This window comes from Drosophila yakuba, chromosome 3L (assembly GCF_016746365.2).
Source record: "Drosophila yakuba strain Tai18E2 chromosome 3L, Prin_Dyak_Tai18E2_2.1, whole genome shotgun sequence".
Taxonomy (NCBI): Eukaryota; Metazoa; Arthropoda; class Insecta; order Diptera; family Drosophilidae; genus Drosophila; species Drosophila yakuba.
The window spans coordinates 5,668,986-5,686,443 of record NC_052529.2 but is presented as its reverse complement, the minus strand read 5'-3'; the positions used below and the strand labels follow the sequence as shown (position 1 = coordinate 5,686,443).

The 17,458-nt window shown below is 40.7% G+C and overlaps 1 protein-coding gene across 1 annotated transcript in view; it reads left to right on the top strand.

Annotated features, from left to right (window-relative positions):
* Positions 1–17,458, top strand: part of LOC6533024 (connectin) — a 132,916-nt gene that overhangs the window by 25,020 nt on the left and 90,438 nt on the right. The window contains exon 3 of the mRNA XM_015194296.3: positions 5,050–5,083. The gene's annotated coding sequence lies outside the window, so the exon portion shown is untranslated. The remainder of the gene's footprint in view (positions 1–5,049; positions 5,084–17,458) is intronic.

The window sequence follows — 17,458 nt, the reverse complement described above, 5'->3', positions numbered from 1 at the left end:
CGGCTCACATGAGCTTCTGCGGCAACCGCGACACCACACTGAGAGAAAACGGTAGCCTTACAATACTGAACGTACTGTTCAATACTGAACTGATTACAGAAAGTGCTTTGAAAATACCGCAAAATCATTGCCAAAGTACTTAATAAAAAGCAATGACTGGAAAACAACATTTGAATATTTTTTCAAAAATTGCTCAGGCATTTTCTCGCTGTGCAGCCAGGAGAACGAGGACGACCACCGACAGCTCTAGTTGCCTTCAAGTGGCAACGCTTGGGATGCGAATTTATGGCAAACACGGAAATGCGAACCGGATGACGGCGTCAATTGCAGAGGCCATGCACACGCGCTGATTATGAAATGCGTCTCATTAAAAGGAGAGACCTCCGCCAGAAACCAGCTAGGATCCTTGGGGTCCCTTGTCCTGCCTGCTTCCCCAGTGTCTGACCTAATTCGACATAGGATGGTGTCACATTCAGATTCAGAGATTCAGAGCAACCTCAGAAAGTTTCCGACTACGGCAATGGACAGCTGTCACAGGATTCCACAAATATTTTGATGTGCAACTGGGTGGCTGGCTGGCTGTTTGGCTGGCTGGTTGGCTGTTAGCAAAAACCCCAAGCTCAAATTGACAACACACTTTTGCCACAATATTTTTACAACTGTGCACAGATGTGAATGGATGACACTCCAAATATTTGGTTGGCCCATATAATTGTGGCCATGCGGCTTATGGCTAATTTCGTGGGTTTTTGTGGGAATTTGTGGCGCTGGCAGGCGAAAAAGTTTGCAATTAAAATTCATGAATTCCCAGATTTTGTAAGTATCTTGTTTTTCAGCCAACAAATTCAGCGCATTCATACATGGTGCTCTCGACAAAAAGTGCTATAAATGCTGCCACTAAAGCTCTTTTAAGTTGCCATGTGTACTGAATTAAACTTATTTTTTTTTTGTCGAGTTTTCCTTTTTTTTTTTTTGTTTTTTCTGCCCCCAAGACTGCTTTGCATGTTAATCTTTAGCCATGGCTTGTGGGCGCTCGCAGGCAATGACCTAATTCTGTCAACAAAATATCATAGACACCAGTCAAAGATATGAGCTCACTGCTAGCACACGGTAGCAGAGAAAAATGTAAAGAATATTTTTTGGGCCATCTAAGAATATGTTTTGAATTTGAAAGTTTGCAGTGAAACAAGTGTTATTATCTTGCCAAAAATTGCGGCTTACATATGTGGCTTGTACACAGTTGCATTTGTATTTATTTTTTGTTTTTAAGTTCTTCTAATTGTTGTTACTGTTACTTCACAGTTGCCCCAAAATGAAGTAGTATATTTTTTTTCTCAGTGCTGGCTTATAAAAAACCCCTGGCAGTGGCAATGGCAACAGTCGGCAGGCTTAGAGCAGAATGCTAGTCAGAAGCCGATCCCTCATGACTCCGCTCCCTTGGCCATTTAACACTTTCATATTTCGTCGACGTCGCCCTCGTTCTCGTTCTCGTCCTCGTCCTCATCCTCAACCTCGTCGCCAGGTTGTTTACCGCCTCGGGGCCAGACTTTTACTTTGCATATAGTATGTAGTGCGCTGTAGTCGTAGCTAGTGGGAATCGGGAATGGTTTGGCATCCCTGGGAGGCCGCACGTTTATACACTTTTCGCCGGGCCGCTGCCATATTTGTGTCTCCCCGGGCGCCCATTCCTTGGGATCCCCCCCTTCTCTTCTCTGTTTCGAACCGGCGAACGTGGCCAACAATTTATCAAACAAAATATGCACTTGAAATACACGTAGCTAGCAGCTACTGGCTGCTCTACACAACATCTCGCCTTTTGCTCCTGCACGGCGAGTGCATTTTTATTCAATTTTTTTTTTTGGTTGAGGATCTCGGCCCCCAAAACGACCCTCTCATCACCGAGCGAAAACATAGCCAGTTTTTGGTGATAAAGTGCGGCACTGAAATGAATTCGTAAGTGGCAGGGACGGGTATGTTCGCTGGTTCCCATTTGGGGCCATGGAATTTATGGCCAACGATTCCTTGAAGTAGGACAAACCCACTTTATATGCTAGTTTCAATGTGGTGGGATCAAAGGCCGAGCAGTGGGATGTTCTTAGACCTCAACTCTTTGCTTCAACTTGACTGCCAATTTTGGGGGCAGACATTTTGCCATATTTACATATAACAAGAACGTGAACTTTCACCTCCTTGCCAATTAAAAGTTAAATTATTCTATTTTGATTTTGTCAAATGTACACTTGACATGCAAGACTAGGCACGCCCTCCGTCCTCTGGGGGCGTTCATAATTTCTCCGCTTTACAGCAATATGTCAAGAAATACGTCAATGCAGAGTGTGCACTGTTCAAATGCCAAGAAAAACTTGAAGATGCAAACTAAACAAGATTTTAAAAAATACATTAATAAATATATATATATTTTAAAGCTCTGTAGGTTCCTAAGTAATTAATATTTAAAAATATAGTTTCCTGTGTCAGTTTTTTGCAAATTTTGATACCCCTTATCAAAAATGCAAAAATTTGTCAAATTTTTTTTTGTCGAAAACCGAAAAAGTAGGGATAGACATTGTAAGCTATGTTTATTAGCAGCACAAAACAGTCTTTATTTTAGCTGTGCGGTCAATTTTAGCCAAGTTATGGCGAAAACGCCAATTAAAAATATCATAATAATAATATATAAAGAATTCTGTTAGAATGATTTAAAGTATCTAACCCCATCAATATTCTTTAATAATCTTTAATAAGCGACAATTAAAGTAGAAATTCTTCCTTAAGCTGCATATCCTTTGTCGGTGTCCCAGTTATCCCTTATGGTGCGCTCATTAATCCCCAGCGGGCCTTTATCGATTTCCTTTGCCGCTAATGCAAACAGATAAATCTGCCGAATGAGTCGATTTGTAGGTATACAAGAGCACTCCCCAAAGGGTGCGGATATGTGCCAGGATTAAGGCAAACTGGAATGGAGTGGAGTGTACTGAATTGGAGGGTCCTGGGAGGCAGACAGTCGACTACCAAATGGGGCCTAATGTGGAGCACACAGACAGCAGTAATGAACTGTTGCTATTGTTTGTTATTAGTTTTTATGGCTGTTGCTGTTGCGTTTCGTTTCGTTATTGCCGCTGCTTATGCCACGCCCACAATTATCTGCTTTGCCCACACCGCCCCCCAAAAAGCATTTTTGGTGGAAATGTAATTTGTCTCCATTTTTATCATTAAAATAACAATTAAAGCTTTTGTGTGGTGCGTGGTGGTAGAACGCTGGCACCCGCGGCACTCGTAAATGTGTGCAGCATTTGCGGTCTATATATCATTATGAGTGCCAGTGGGCTGTACGGGTAGTTTTATTGCTTGTAAACATTCGTACTTATTGTTACGGCAAATTACATGCTTCTCTGCCCGGCGAAGCGTATAGAAAAACACGCCGGACACTGATGAGTCAATAGTCCGTGTCGCTGCAGTCAATCAGTATTAGTTAATATGATTATAGCCGGGCAACTACAGCTAATGGAGTTAATCAAGTCGCTGGCATGAAAGTTGTCACAGCAATGCGGCTCAAACTATGGACTAACACAATCACTTGGGCATAACATGATTATTTAACAATATCTTACATACTCGGCATACAACATAGGTGACTAGAAGTATACACTTTGAGTCTGTGAACTTTACTTTTAAATTTAATGTATACTATTTGTCACAAACATCCCAAGTTGAACTTTGGCCTTAGATATAATGTATATATAGTGCCCCAGCACATTCCATCACATCTATAAGTTTTACGGCCCTCCAGAGATGGTTTTAATTACGGCCAAATCACCAATCCAAGTTACAACTTGCTCTGCAGCTATTAGCTCGCATGTTCACAATGCATAAGCTTGCGAACAGGTGTACACATTCAGGTGCACGAGAGAGAGAGAGAGAGGGACGGGTAGCCTTGAGTGATAGAGAGAGCAGGATGGACAGCGGACAGGCTTTTAGCAACATGAAAATGCTTTATGGCAATTAAAAAGGTAATACATCAAATGCGAAATATACATGCCAGTACATGAAGCAAATTTTCTCTATTTCTTTTTTTTTTTCTTTTGCTAACCAGAGAAAAGAATATAGATGGATTGATAGGAAGAAAAGAGAGCGAGAGAAAGAGATTGAACAAATTGCAACGACATGTATGCAATTGTATGGTGTGTTCCGGAAATTGAAACCTCTCGTTTCGGTGGCAATGGTCGTCCACTTATAAATGCGCATTTCAGGCCAAATTGATTTCGAGAACATTGGTTGAAAAGTATATTGGCAGCCATTTTATATGTAGCATGAAATGTCAATTTGCAGGTAAAAGCAATTGGAATTAAATGTCAAACACCTGCATACATATACATATTCGCATATGGCTGCACACTCAGTGCAGTGAAAATGATATAAAACGGGGATGGAGGATGTTCGTTAGGCGGCACTTAAATGCCGTCAAATTTGCACTGTCCGCTGGACAAAAGTATTTGTGTAAAACAGACGATAAGCTCACTTATTGATCCACTTGCAAGTGTAGTGGTCGCTGTATTTGTGTAAGCCCTGCCAAATATTCTCCCTCCCAGCCCAATCGTTTTGGCCAACTTTCAGCGCGACGCCATGTTGGTACATTTTCATAGACGATTGGACACCGTCTAAACAAATGGATTGTCAGTCGTATATGTGGTATATGTGTGTGTGGGTGTCTGAGCGCTGGACAAATACGGAAAATGTAAACACAAAGAAAGGACATTCAGCCAAGCTGACAACGCAAATGTAGAGTCCACCCAACACATACTTAGCATAATTTGGGCAATAATTAGAGCTGGAAAAAAAACTATCAACAATATTGATTGGAGAGTATGCCTTCGCTCTATTATTTGCTTTAATTAGTAAAAAAGCTGTTAAATTGTCATATATAGCTTTGCCTTTAACAGGTTTTTATAAATTCCAGAAAATATTTTAGTTAAGCCCCTATTTGTCCTACTTTTCAGTGTACAGTCGAATTATTTTTGCTACAATGATTTTGCATAATTTTCATTGCAGATTCCGACAAGACACTGGCACACAATAATTTGCGGTAAGTTCTTTTTGTCATTTGGAATATTCATTCGAGTTTGATTGCAATTTGGCAATATCAATATGCATTCCCATAAATCACTTTCAAGTCGAGCCCCTTTGTTCTCCCCGTATTTTCCCTATTTTCCGTATTTATGAATATCCTTTGTGTGCGTTTACATGTGGGCTGCTGGAGTGTTGATGAATGTTCTGCCAGCTTGGATTGTAGTTTCAATTGATTTTACAAATTGAAAACAAATTTGGGAAACAAAAACCCAAACTGGAGGAAATATCTAATACAAAGAGATTTCATAATCATTGTCCTTATTTCTTACTCATGCTGAAATTTCATTCCCAGTTTATTCAGAATGCATTATAAATGTTTGTTAATTAGTCAACTTGAGATGAGCTCAGAAATCTAAATTACAATATAAAACACTTATACGACCTTTTGTTATACAAGAATTTGATAAACATAAATAAGGTAACAAAAGTGAATTTCCCTTTTAGCCAAAAAGGCTATCTTACAAACTTAAGTCGTAAGCAAAGATTAGAAATGTTTGCTAATTAGTGAACTTGAGCTGAGTGTACCCCCAAGTAGATATTTTATGCAGGCTGCGAAAAAAAGGCGTACGATTCTTTGTGATGCAAATCGTACGCAAATGATGCCCGAGAAAATATGAAATGGAGCCATTCCCGCTCTATTACTTGGAGCAGTGTGTATCCCAATTGGGGGACTCCGCACAGAAAAGGGGTTATGCAAAGTCAAGCAACCTGAAAAAGACACATTTGTGATGCAAATTCGCTGCCTGTGCCTCGCCATGGCGACGTGTAAATCAGGCTAAGTACGTGGTCTTTTGGTCTTTTACCTGCCGGTTTGGTTCAGCCATTTCTGGCTGGCTTTTCCGTGCCCCGAAAAATATGCAACAATTTTTGCCTGCTCAACGCTGTTTGCCCAACTTTTGCTACGAATTCACTACCTTTTACTACCTTTCACTACCATACTACCCCAAACTGCCGCGTGCCCTGTCATACCCACTTTTTATTTTTAATATGCCAGCGACCGAAAAAGGGGGGCGTGGCAGTAGCGCCCCCGAGTGGGGATCTCTCAAAGCTTGTTTGCACGGCCCAAACATTTGCCGTGCGAATCGTTTTGCTTGCTATGAAATAATTACATATGCATGACAGCCCCAGTCAAAGTGTGGGCGTTTTCAATAGCTCGCAATATGTACACACTACATTTATGTATATATGGGTATATGGCTATATGGCTATATATGTACACGTATATATCTGCATGAAAGTCAGGTTCATGTTGCCACCGGTGGGTGCTATTGGAATTACGCATACGCCGTGTGCGCCAGCTGCCCTTTTTTCAGCCCCATTCTGCATGATATCGGGCAATTGTTGTTTTAAATTAATTAATTTCGTTTTCATTAGCAACAGTAGCGTCCGAAAGGCTTTTGTTTTTTTTTCTTTTTTATTATTTAATTTTATGTTGTTATTTGCCATTATTTGTGCGCTATTTGCCAATTTGCGCGGGCTTCGATTCATCGAAAGCGATTTCGCCCCACTAATTATTATTTAAATTTAAATTTTGTTGCGCTGTCGCCGCCATGATGGTACAATTTCCCAGCAAATGGGATTATTTAAATAAATAAATTCATGGTAAAAATCAAGAAGTTAGCTTGCACCACACATACACACACACTTTTCACACCGAATAACAACCAACGGAAATTTACATTTCCAAATAGGGATAATATAATTGGATATGCCAAATAAAAGAGAAGCCCAAATAATTTCTGAAAAGACATTAAATTTAAATCTGTATTGTTGAAATATATTAACTATTATATAGCATTTTTTTATTTCATTTATACTTTTTTGTAATGTAGTTATAATTTGTTTTAAGAAAGACATTTACGCCAAAGGTAAATATAACAAGAAAATTTTGATTTTGATTCTGATCAAGAATATATATACTTTATAGGCTTGGAGGATCTTTCTTCTAGCTGTTACATACTTTTCAACGAATCTGGGATATCCGTTTACTCTACGAAAAACAAGTTAAAATATATTTTGTACTATATATGTTAAACATAATTAACAACACTTTTAATGTCAAATAATAGTTACATATGTCGAACATGAATCTCTAACTATCCAGTTTTTAAAGATATCTAGAAAAATACTTTTTTTGTCTGAATTTAAGAAGCTGCACAGAGCAAAACCTAAATGGATGGAGAGATTTATAGTTGGAGTAATTCCCCAATCATGGAGGCTTTCCTTCCGCCTCGGCAATTGCAATTATTTTTTATCTGTATGCTCCGAATGGGGCTTGTTTATAAACTCATTTCTGCGTTGTAATCCGCCTATTTGGCAGCGAGTGCATGCGTGCTTAGTAAGCGAAATGCCACGCCCCCCCGAACAACCGCCCAGTGTGCATATATGGTGGGGCAATGGGCCGGATCGAGTATTACAATGTAATTACAGCAAATGCAAGTTTGTCTGGGACCGGGGGGAAAATTTATGTAAAAGCCGGAGTTGCAGGAAACACTCGCTTGCTGTGTAGGCGAAAATGCTGAGCTCCCGCTTTCCGTTCGCGTTTTTGGCATCGACACAAACTGTTTTAAAGGCGGCAGCAACAAAGTGAAATTTTAATGCAAACTAATGCAAAATCTTTCGATATGAAAGGCCGGCAGACAACGCGGAACGAAATGGAACGACGCGAACAACAGCAACATCAACAAAATAAATTGAAAAGCAAAATGCAAAGTGAACGGAACGGAACGCAGAACGCAGGACTCACGACTCAGGACGCAGAACGCAGAACGCAGGACACAGGACTCGGCATCCTGGCTGGTTCGTCCTTGGCGCAGCAAGACAAATGAGTCTGCATCAATCTTAATTAATTATTTAAACGCAGCGGGCATGGAAATGGCGTCGTCGCCAGGAATTAAAGCAACAGAAAAGGCAACTGACAAGTGCACCGAAAGAAAATTACAAACTCAACTTAATTAGCTTTGCAAATTAGTGGGTTACCGTTAATTAGAGTTCTGAAACTAGTTTTGAATTATTAATTATTTATTTTAATTATTATTTCCACTATACTTTTGATTCGTAGAGCAATACTCATTTTTAATTAGCTTACAGTTTTTAGTAACTATTTTAACAGCAAAAGTCTTATGGAGTTTTTAAGTTTTATTTGTTATATATCTAAATATCTTTAAAATCTCATAAAATTGTGGCTGCAGTTACATTACAAATACTAACCTTTCTCGGTGTAGAAAAAGAAGGAAGTATTGGAAGTGAAACTGGGGTCGAGTCCAAACTACTGAGCACTGACGTTTCCTTTTTGGTTCTGACTCTGACTTCGCCTCTTGGCTTTTGTCTTGCGCGTAATTAAAACGAAAGCCTTTTGATATTTAAATTATTTTTCATAAATTGCATTGCAGCAAGCAGGAGCAGCAGAAACACGAACAGAAACCGAAACAGAAACAGAAACCATGGAGTCAAACAGCCAGCTCTGTAGTGCCACAGGCCATGTGGCTAAGGATTCAATTGGTTGGTTTTTTTTTCCACACACTCCCGACTGAAGGAGACGTAGTTGAGCATAGCTCATTACAGGGCTTGCCATTCACTTGGCTGGCACTTGATGATGGTGGTGGTTGCTGCCTTATTTTAATGCAAATGTCAGGAGCCGCGACTGGCATTAGGTTAATTTGCTGCGGCTTGTGTTTAAATTAACTCAGGCTGCACTCGAGGCAAATAACCGGGCCAAATGCTGGCTCGGCTCAAGCCGGCCACAGGGGCTCACACATGGGGAAAGCCACATTCACAGCCACAGCCAGCTGCTGTCAATCAGTGCCATCAACATCGTCATAAAGTCCTCTGTCCTCCTCTAGTCACTCCAGTCACATAGTTCGGACCGCAGCACAGGCAAACTGCCATGAAAAACCAAAGTCTCTGTAGTCGAAGCCACTTAATCTAATAGCACCACCCCTAGACCAATTCCCATCCACTACAGTTCAGTTCAGTTCGGTTCGGTTTGGTTCGTGTCTTGTAATTATGATTAATCTCATTTAAATTAAATGGCTTAATTGCGTAGACGGGCGCGTCTTGTCATTAAATGATTTTTATCAGAGAACAGAATATAATTTGCTGAGAGTCGAGGCACCTGCCACCCACAATGACAGTGCAGCAACCCACCCTGATTTACATTCTCTTGAGTGCTAATGAATTCACTGAAGCAATTAGGAAAAATGATCAGAAATAACGCTGATTACATAACTCTACTTAGAGCTTAAATATTTTATTTTTAATAACATATTTATTTTTTTCTCTATGGTTATATACTACACGTAGTTCATTTTCCAACATGGAATTTCTTCTGAAGCAGTAATTTGTGAACCATTCAAGCTGCACTCCGTATGAACTTTTGACCCCAAGGCTTTTGTGTGCCAGTGGAATAACGTTTTTAGAGATTAAATCCTTGCTTTCAGCGCTTAATCCGTTTTATCACTGGCAACTGGGCGGCGGGTGAAAGGCGACGGGGCAAGGACCTCAGCTCGGGTCCGGCTTTGGTTTTTGGTTTTTGGTCAACGGTTTTCACTCGCCCGGGACTCTGTGGTAGGTTGCGGATACGGATGCGGATCCGGAATCGGGCTGACTGCTGTCGTTATTGCAACGGATAAAGCCGCGCGGAGTGAATACCGGCACAAATGAGTCGGATTTGAAGTGTTTTACACTAAAAAGCGTTAATTGTCTGAAGCTGTTGCTTTAGACGGATGCAATGAAGCCATTAGCTGGGTAAATATTATTTTATTCAATTAAAATGCACGGATTCAGCCGCATGTCACGTAGCCGCCGTGTTTGCTCGTTTACCTTTGCTCGAAATTGGTTGCATATTTTTGGCTCTTTCCAGAGACAATATCAATATCTGTTGGCTGTGTTAATAAAGCCATTTGCCTATGCATATACATATAGTAAACGTATTAAATGTGTCATGGTTCAGGCGCTTTTTCTTCTTTGGCCACACACTTTTTGCCACTGTGCATTGTGTCGTTCTTTATTTAATGTCAATCCCATTGTTCGCGACCCTGTAAAAACAAAAATTTCCCCATCAGGCAGGCGGCTGTACAAAAAATGACTATTGAGGTGTAAAAAACTCAAATAAATTTTGTCAATCGCATATTGATGGTTAATTACATTTTCAGATTTAAATAATAAAACGTTTAAAGGGCGAAAAAGAAAGGAGGAATTTATTCGGCAGGTGCTTAACCTGATAAATGCTTTTTGTGTTGTCACTGAGGGATTATCTGGTTAAGTGAAAGTAAGTGCAAATATCGCAGAATATTTAAATGCAGGGCTTATGGCTTATAGTGGTATAAAAGCTCTGTTTTTTATTATGTTTTCTTGGGCAAAATCATGGTTTTCTGTGTAGCGAATTACCTCTAGGTAAGTTGAGCTCTCAAAGAACCACTTTGTGGCCACACTTCTCGTCAACGATTCCGGCTATGATTCAGTATTAGTGTTTTTGGCAGCAATATCTTCATAATGATAACCTATTCGGTGGAATTATTGTTGGTCGGTCTAGACGCTGCCCGATTGTTGTTGATGATGTTGGACTAAGCTGGTCAATGTGGACATTCTCCGAAATTTATGGCGCGACGCAAATCTGCACAATGCAACCGCACAACCCAATAGTCCAAAGTCCAAAGTCCACAGTCCGTAGTCCACAGTTCGTAGTCCGCAGAGCGGGCAAAGTGGATAATACGAATATGTGGATATTTTTGGTCACGTTTGAATTTATTTGATTGCTGGCACTTTTAGCATTGTTGGAGCTGACGTTTTATTTAATGCCCTGCCAGCAACAGCCATCGCAAAAAAAAAAAGAAAAGGCATTGCGAATCCTGCAGGCCAACCATCCCATGGAAATTGCTCAGGAAACGTACAATTTATTTCAGTTCATTTCTTTTTGCCGCCATTTGGTCTGTGGACAAGTGGATGTGGATGTGGGTGTGGGTGGGAAAAAACCGCCCACAATTGATGTTGATGTTGCCTACTTTCGATTTTGGCATGTCGCGCCGCTCACGTTCGGCAATTGTCCTTGTTTGTGTCTGTGTCTGTTACTGCGACTGTGACTGTGACTGTGACTGTGTCCTGTGTACTTTGTTTGTCCCGCCCGTCATTTGGCGGTCGTCGTCCTCGGCCCACGTCTGGCGGCATAATTTGAGCAGTTGAGCAGTTGAAGTTGCCAAGTTATCAGCCAGACGACAACGATTGCGACCCACCTGGCAAAGGCAAACAAGCCATTTGATGTTTTCATTTGGCTGGCACCCATCGACCGCTCAACTCGACAATCCACGGACCCCCAACTGCCAACCAGTAGTTCTTTGTTTTACGCCCCGCGAGGCAAATGCCAAGTCCTGCGTTGAATACCCTTTTGAAACGCTGTTGCAGCAACACATTGTGGCACCCCAAAGCGACCAACGTGAGACCAGTTCAAAAACAAATCAGGTAGTTACAAACATTCTTTAAATATTTGTAGCAACAGAATTTAAAATTAAATAACGAAATGAAAAATCTGTTATATGTGGTACCATTCATTATGTCTTAATTGTTAAAATAGCTCATTAATTAATCAAAGAATTATTATATCAAAGTTACGCTTCGGTGTAGACTCCCTGATCAGATAGTTATCGAGTCCAGTGAGGGTATCAAATATTATTACAACCGGTAATATTCCGACTGGCCAGAGTTGATGGCCATGTCTTGCCGTGGGCCACCGCATGTTGCCAACTCAGGACTCCGGACTCAGGACTCAGACTCATGTGTATCTTTGGCTGGGGTTTCGGTTTTTGGCGTGACAAAGGCGAATAAATTTGGCTGCCGAGTATTTGCATAAAAATGCGGGTCGCCTGAGTGCGAGTGACAATGAAATTTAAATATTTATGCTATACGCTTAATAATATTGCAGTTGGCCCGAAAACTTTTCGCCATCCCCGTCGTGGTTCTCGTTGCCTCACAATCTCTTTTAACCAACCATCGCGTGGAGAAGGGGAAACTTATATTAAAACATATTTTTGCAGATTTTTGGTATGCGTGACGGCAGCAATTGTTTTGCGGAATATATGACAAGTATGAAATGAGCATTAAATAAGAGAGAACGCTTTGCTCGATTTGCCCGACTATCAGATACCCGTTACTCAGCTAGGAGAAGTGCTATGGAGAAGTCTTAACATAGCGCCAAAACATGGTAATTGAAGGATAGAGGGACCTACAAGGATCGTATACTTTATTAAGTTGGAAATGCCTTCTGCTACCTGTTACATTCTTTTCAACGCTTCTAGTATACCCTTTCCCTATACGAGTAACGCGTATAAACAGCAAAAGATAGAGTCATTATTTGTCTGTGCCAGTTTAAAAATGAACGCCAGGACGGGAAATGAGAAAGTCAGAAAAGAAGAGAACAGAAGTGAGCTTGTGGCTGAAAATGAAAGCATACAAAATGGCACGCAACTAGGACAACTAAGTGAATAGAAGTCAAAGAATCAAAGTAATGAATCACTCCAACTATATAGTATAGCTGCTCGTAACCTCCATTTTCCCAGATGGCCCCACTTGCCCCTGCAAACAAATTCAACTTGAAGTGAACTCGACTTCGAGTTGACTTTTGACCGTCAAACGGCGGAGCGAAAAGTGGAAAGTGAGCAAAGTGCATGCAAGCGAAAGTTGAGCGTAAGACGGCAACTGACCCTCACTGGCTGACCCCGCCCCCTTTGCAGCCCATCCTTTCCCGCCCCCCCCCCTTTCCCAGACCCTTTAACAGCCCCACCCATCGTCTGTTTTGCTGGCTTAGGAAAAGTTTCGAAAAGTATTTTACACGGTTGCCATTGCAGGGCGAAACTGATAGTTGCCTCTTAATAAATGGCATGCGCTTTCCCAGTTGTCGGGTGAGCAGTGGGCGGGTACGGGGAAATAGGAGGCGTGGCAGTTGGGGAGAAAATTCAAACGAAATGGAATCTGTGCAAGCTGATGAGGTGAGAGAGATAGGAAAAGGTGCAGGCGAACTGCAGGAAACTGTTGGAAACTGCCACAAGAAAGTTGCGAAAAGTGGATCTAAAAAGATGTTTACACACCGATGAATGAACAGATGGCAGGTACACTTGGAAAAAGTATAACCGGTTATCTCTAAGCTAAATTTAAAGGCAAAGTGAAAGCTGTTTAAACAAGATATGATCTCTTTAAAATATGCATTAATCAATAAATCAAATGTCTAGCCAACACTTAGCTGTATTAAAATTTATTGTGTAGAAGTCAGATTTGAAGCCACAATTGGATAACTAATAATCCTTGATTTCCCCTGCAACCACATTCACTGCTGAGTTGTTAATTTTGACCATAATTGCAGCTGATGCTATCAATGTTGCAGCATTCGATGTTCTTGTCCTCTGGCAATTTCTATGCGTAAACCACACAAATGAACAATATTCAATTAATTTAACAAACAATTATCATCAATTTTCATTAAATTAAATAACAGCACTAACAATTAAAAAAAATGAACTGATAATACAACAAAAAAATAAAAACGCTGACCAGGAATGACAAACTTTTTCTCCACGCATTGCCAGTCGCAATTAGTTATTAATAAACGGCTTTGGGGAATTGCAGCCACCTTCGGTTCTATGCCTCATAATTAACAGCGATATAATAGCTATTCAATGGTTTAAATAACTGCGAGTAATTGAAAAGCAAAATAAATAGACTGAAACGGTTCGCAAAAGGGGCGAAATAATTTGGTACTTTCTGCAACAGCTGAAAAATAAAATGTAAAATATGTAAAAAGAAAAGGAAAGCGGAAAAACTATGCGAAAACTTTTGAGTGGGGGCGTTGCAGGCTATTCACACTTAAACACAGGCACAAACATATTTTCATACAAGCCACACACACCAGTACAAACCGCAAAAAGTCACTCATACATACAGCTATTCTACATAAAAATGCTTTTAAAATGTCAAAGCGTGTAAAAGAAAGAGGGAGTGAGAGAGAGAGAGAGAGAGAGGGAGCGAGGCAGCGAATGGAAGGGGAAGTGGAGCTGAGCTGAGGTTAGTCAAAGGATTGATGGCAGCGTTTAAATAAGCCGAGTTGGAAGGGGCAAAAGTTCACGTTGCGTATACGCCGTGTGCCAAAGTCAAAAACGTAGCGCGCTTCAGAGCGTCGCCTAATCAAAAATGCTTTGCGTGCCGCTTACCCACACAAAAGCAAAAGCATACTCCCACACACACACAAACATACACACACATACGCCCACGAACAACAGCTAAGCCCGTATCAAGTATACGCCGCTTTGTCCCCCATTTACAGATTTAGCCGCGCTTTGTCAGAGTTTTTATTTGCGTTTTATTAATGCCAAGCGATTTCCCCGATAATGGAGTGAGCAACCGAACCTGATTTCCCAAAGATTACTGCACCAAATTGCTGATTGACATAAGAAAGCTATCGCCAGTATAAAGTGGGTATAACGATATCGTTTGTACTTTGGCAAACTATTATATTAGTACTTTTTAATGCATAATTCTGTATAATGCTGATAAAGATTGCTACAAAAATCCAAAATGGAATATATATATATATCACTTTCCCTTACAACTTGGCGCGCCCTTTTGACGGTCGCTGTCACAGAAGTGAGCAGGAGTAAAATTTGCCAGAAAGAGTGAAGAGAATAAAATAATTCATGCAATGCTGACGGTCCTGGAGTGGGTCTTCCATTCCCATTCCCATTCCACTCCACTCATCCCATTTCATGCCCATTGCATCTTCCACTGCCCGAGCTTTCTTCTCATCATCATTGTCCGCAGCGTGAATAATTTGGGTCACTTGGCGGCAGTTAGTCAGCTGCATTGTTGCTGTTTGCTGCTGCGGTCGCGTTTTTCATTGTCGGCATGCGGCAGCCGCATTTTTCAATCCCTTTCCCAGCTTTTCCGCTTTTCCGCTTTCCTCCTCTCGCACCGTGTCGCTTTGGGCATCTTAAACGCCTTTAAACTGAAAGACGACATAATTAATTAAGCTCGGCGGCTTGACTGATGTCCTGGATGGTCTCCAGCTGTTGGCCAGACATGGCCCCAACGAAATGCACCGAAAGTAAAAGATTGTAGTCGGAACAATAAGGATATTTAATCTTTAACATTATGAGTTAAGCCACTAAAAATATATTTTTCTTTAGATATATAAAAATATGGATTTTTTATTATATACATTAGTTTGTTTTGTTATATTAGATTGCAAATTTATATAAATGTTTAAAAACACATTCTTAGTCATTATACAAGATTTCCTCTAAAAAAAAACTCCATTTGACGTATTTTGTTTACAGTGCTCTTGGCATTACAATGCGTGCCGCGAAAGGGCCACAAATTTAGCTGCGGCCTAAAGTGCTCCGACTGACCCCAAACTGGGCGACTGTGGCCGCTTGTGGCTCATTTGCAGTCGCCGGAAACGGAAATTTATGCGACCCAACAGGCCAAACTAGGAGCAGCTCATAAAGCCTCGAACTTTCAGTCTATGAATTTTACCCAGCTCCTCTGCGTGTATGTGTGTGTGTGTTTGTGTGTGTGCTCGCGTAATAATTTAATAAAACGCTCTAACAGCAAACGCTTGATGTAAATGTAAAAAGTTTTCAAATGTTTGGCTGCAGCTCTCGGAGCGGAAGTGCTTCCAGCCAGTGCAGTGATTGCTTGCCTCTGTGTTGTTATGTGTTAATTTTTAAAAACTGCCCGAAAGCAGCCCAAAAAAAAAAAAAAAACAAGTAGGAGTACCACAGCTCAAAACTACACAGTCGGCAAATGGAAATAGCACCAAAACCCATTGCTGTGATTACTTTGCAGCTGCCAGGAGAGTGGTAAAAAAAATAAAAAAAAAACACTGATTTTCATGTATATAGCTTATTTTTTTTGTTTACCCCCTTTTCGGCGAATAGCCAGCGGTCAAACAGGAATAACTTTACTCGAAACTGTTGCACTTTTAATGCGTTTCGTTTCGGCTGCTTAGGTTCTGGTCGGTCTTTTGGGGCCCAATGAACCCGGACCACTTTTAAGCCACTACAAATGCCTAAATGGGTTTATAAGCTGAATTTTAGAGCCTTTTCTTAAAGAGATTTTGTTGTATTTTAATCAATATTTTATGTAAGATATAAGTTCTTAACTGTATGCAAAGGAAAAATAGTATTTTTAAAGCATGTTTTGCATACTTTGATACACCTTTGCAAAAGATTATCAAACCCAATGATGTTACAGCCTGTAATAATTTCATTAATAGTATTTTAATCAGAGACACTGGTAAAAATTCTGAAAGTGTTTAAGGCACTTAAAGGGCAATTTATCCGCAAGCCTGGTGCATGATGTTTATTTATGCCATTGCATTATTCTTATTATTGTTCATGTGGCTGCAGTTGCGATGCAGTTGCGTTGCAGTTGCTGTTACTGTCAGAAGCAATATTGTGCCAGTTAATGTCCTGGTCAATGCGATTACGCTGCTGTTTGCATTGATTGCAGGACACACAGAGGACACAATCCAGTGACAGAGGTTGTCAGTGCAAGTTGGTCGCCTTTTTCAACCCTTGCCATTCATTTGCCGGGCTTAATAGTCATTGAAGTATGTAGGTAGAAGGGTGGTGCATTTGACATGGCAGAGTGTAAATTAATTGCATAAATTAAGTGAAAATGCACGTCGTGGGCAAAAACTTTGTGTGCAGAGCCCACCTGGCGAATGCGTAATGTAATCTCCAGGTGATAATTGATTCTGGCAGTCAAAAAGGCGGTGTCCATTTTCGATTTTCACCCCAAACTGCTAAGCTGTAAGTGTGCAAATAATTATCTAAATAATTGAAAGGGGATTTCGAAAAGGTACTGTCAGTTCCCCCATTTCATGTCCTTATTTAGTTCGTTTCGTTTTTTTTTGTTTTGTTCGTTTCCTTTGAGTTCAGGCGTCAAGGATGCTGCTGTTTCACTTTTAATTATGTAGAACAACAGGTCTGGCAGCTGGACACTCCTTGCTTGTGTTTGGTGTGCTCCACGCCAACTTATTTGATTTTCTCTTAGCTTTTCCGCGCTTTTCTTGCACTCTTCTTCTTTTTCGTGCTTTTAACTTCTGATCTGTGAGCTGCTGGAAAACTTTGGCCGCGAAGTTTAAAGTGAATGCGCGCTACCTTTGGCATCAGCCCTTTTAATGGCTGCTTTAGGTTGTGTAAGCCAATTAGTTCTTAATTTGCAATTTGTTTTGCTGCAGTCGCCACAGCCTGCTTATCCAAAAAAAACACAAAAAAAAAAATATCTGAAAAAAAAAACAACGGCTGAGAAACTGGGAAAACAAAGCGGCCAAAGGAGTTAAAGG